This window comes from Triticum dicoccoides, chromosome 5B, assembly GCF_002162155.2.
Source record: "Triticum dicoccoides isolate Atlit2015 ecotype Zavitan chromosome 5B, WEW_v2.0, whole genome shotgun sequence".
Taxonomy (NCBI): Eukaryota; Viridiplantae; Streptophyta; class Magnoliopsida; order Poales; family Poaceae; genus Triticum; species Triticum dicoccoides.
In genome coordinates, this window is record NC_041389.1 from 551,051,337 (window position 1) to 551,054,835 (window position 3,499).

Sequence of the window (3,499 nt, forward strand, 5' to 3'; positions counted from 1 at the left end):
AAAGACCCCCCCCCCTTAGTACCGGTTGGAGCCACCAACCGGTATTAAAGGTGGTGCGCTGCCACCCGCAGTGCACAATGTTTAGTCCCACCTCGCTAGTTGAGAGGAGCTCGCACCAGTTTATAAGCCCCGCTGCGGCTACCATGTTGAGCTCCTCTCTAAGCAGGCCTTTGTGGGCCTGCGGTGCCGGCCCAGTAGGCGGGCTGTTTTTGCTTTATTTCAAAAATAAAAATAAAAAAATCCTTACCAACCGGGACTAAAGGTTCCCCAGACCACGGCGCGCCTCGTGCCACGTGGTGGGCCTTTGGTTCTGGTTCGTGTTGAACCGGTACTAAAGGGGGGGAGGGGCTTTAGTCCCCACTCTTTAGTACCGGTTCCAGAACCGGTACTAAAGGTCCTTACGAACCGGTACTAAAAGTCGTTTTTCTATTAGTGTATCATGCATGCCAACTAGACAATTTTGATGAGGTGTCATAGCATTAAATGAAGAAAGAAATGGTGGAGTATCATATTATAATACCGTATTATAATAATTGCTATGCTACTTTGTGTCATGCATGGCAATAAATAAAGTACTACATGATACTGATATATGATACTATGCATTAGGGAGGTAGTATCATACACTAGCATCATATGCATGATACTAGTATATGATACTCCCCATTACAACCAGCCTGAATCATTAAACCATATATGTCTAGCAACAATCAACCATTGGTGGTTGGATGGTTAAGAGGTTCTGGCTTAGCATGGATCAAACTTTGTTGTCTCGTTAATGCGGATTACACATCTTTTCAGTGGAAGTCAATGTTTCCATCTATAGGAAGGTGCATGTAGACAGCAGTCATTGTAGTGTTTGGGCACGTGTGTGTACTTCTATGTTCGTATGGTACTTTTTTTCGTTCCTTGTTTGAGTGTGTTATTAATAATGTTGAGTTCGCTACTGCAAGTGCATGTAATTCCCATGTGTGGTTTTGATAATTAATGACAATCCTTATAGAATGTTTTCATTGAGATATATTTGAAGGAAAATTTCATACGCAATGCATGAAGATTATTGGACTGGTTGAAGGATGAAATCCACCAACACAAATATGTGCATTGAGACTTGGTAATGAATGAAAATTCATATGGAGCAACAATGACATCAAGCTATAAATGAAGATATGTTTAATGGGTGATGCAATAAGGAGATTGGATGTATTCAGATTGAGAGCCACCAAAATCTTGATATGCTCCAAGATTGAGTTCATTAATTGAATCAAATGTGATCGAGATGGATTCCATGTGATGAACAAGACCTGATCTAGATGGAGTTCATTGGAGGATATCAAAGGCTGCCATGCTTAGGCTAATGAGTTGAGCCATGGTGGATGAAGATCTTGCGAGAATGGTTAAATAGAAGAATTCTATATATGGCTTGAAGATTGGATCATGATTAGCTCATTTGTTGAATAATTGTTGATCAAGTCTTGAAGCAAGTAATTCAAGTGAAGAATTCATTGTGCCACTCAAGAGATTGTGATAGAGCATGAAGAACAACAAGTGACGACCAAAATGAGAAACTTGATATGGTCATGAGAGAGAATTGAGATATTGGTGATCATGTCTTAAAGCAATGAAGCATAGTGAAGAGTTTAATATGGCCTGCGAGACACCGAGATTAATCAGAGAGTAAAGATAAAGGTTGACCAATATGAAGCTCGATGAAGCACAAAATGATGTACCACATGGGATCTTGTGGTATGGTAAAAATTTATGAATTGTGCCATACTATGTATTTTCTATGTCTATGTTGGTTAGGTAATTCTCGTGGGCTTGCATAAAAAAGATTTCTAGTAGCCCATGTGAGGATGTCATCGGGTGAGGATAGTAATCTAGTTTGGTAAGGACAAGTCCAAGATAGGAATCCCGAAGTATTACATACTTGAAGCTTGTGCATGATCATGTGATGTGCGTGTGAAGATGTTATACAGGGAAATGCTTTTCAAATTGCTTATTGGGGGGGGGGGGTCTATTTGAAGTATTCACCAAGTGACGTTATCGAGATTGTGTTTCCAACTTGGGAAAAGTATGAATGTTAACATCAAGCTCAAGTGGAATGCTCAAGTCAAAGGTAGAAGTTCCTTTGATTTTCTGGGGTGGATAGACGACCACTGAAGGAAGATATACTCCTTTTGTTTCTTTTTACAATGCATATAAGTTTTGTTTGAAGTCAAACTACACATAGTTTGACCAATTTTATATTAAAAAATATCAACAACTACAATGCTGATGTTATATAGCATGAAAATTAGTTTTATGATACATCTAATGATATTTATTCTGTGTTGTGAATGTTGAGTTTTTTCCTATGAAGTTGGTCAAACTTTGTAAATTTTGACTTCAAACTGATTTTACATGCTAAAAGCAAATGGAGGGATTATGCTCAAGAATTGAGTTCCAAAAGCTATCTAGTGTACATCTTTTTATGTTCCTGAGTTATAGGAATCCCTCACTATTAAGAGGGGACCAGAGGGATTTGCGAAGGAATTTCTCAGCTCACAATCATCAAAACATTCCATTCCTAGCTATAAGTCCAATGCCAAAATGATTAACCAAGTCCCACATTAAAAAGAGCCAGAAGGAACATTGTTTCAGGTGGTCGGACTGTCAGGGTAGATTTTTGCCGGACTGTTCCGCCAGTTACTTTTTGAAGCCGAAGCTAAAATGTATGGTAAAACGATTGATTGAACAAATGATTAGGGAATAGTTTTTGTCCGGGCTCTGGACGAACTATCTGGCCAACTAACTTCCACCAGGCAAGAAAAGCATTAAGTGAGGTCGAGCAAATAGTCGGACGAAAACTTTGATCGGAGAAAAATGCAGATGGAGAAATTAGGATGACTTTTGTTGTCCATGAAATGGCAGGACTGTCCGGGAAAATTATCATACTATCAACCGACTGCGATTTCTCTATGTTCATATGCTCACTTAAAGAAAGGTTAGTGGCCGGACTTTTTCTAGGCAGTTTTCTACCAGACCGTCTGCTCGTCTATTTCCTTCCCTAAAATGACTAGTTTTATTCTAGCCTATATATACACCTTCACCACTTCGTGGAGGGATTAACCAATTCTATACGCTTAACCATATCTGATAAGTGCATTTTCCCCACTACAAATCAAAGATTTTTGAGAGATATTTCACCTCAGCCATAGACCCACTCCTCTCTCTCTCTCTCTCTCTCTCTCTCTCTCTCTCTCTCTCTCTCTCTCTCTCTCTCTCTCTCTCCCAAAGCAATTCGTGATTGGAGCAAATCTTGAATATTTCCTCTTTGATGTTGTTGCTCTTGTAGGTTGGAGGCTCCTAAGCGATAGGAGTTCTTTGTTGAGGAATCAACGTGTGATGTAACCCCAGAAAATTTGTGAATGTTTGGAGGCCTCCTCAAAGTTTTCCACTGGTGGTTGGGAATCGCATTTGTGTTGATATCTCAAGGAGAATAGGGAGAGCCTTCGTG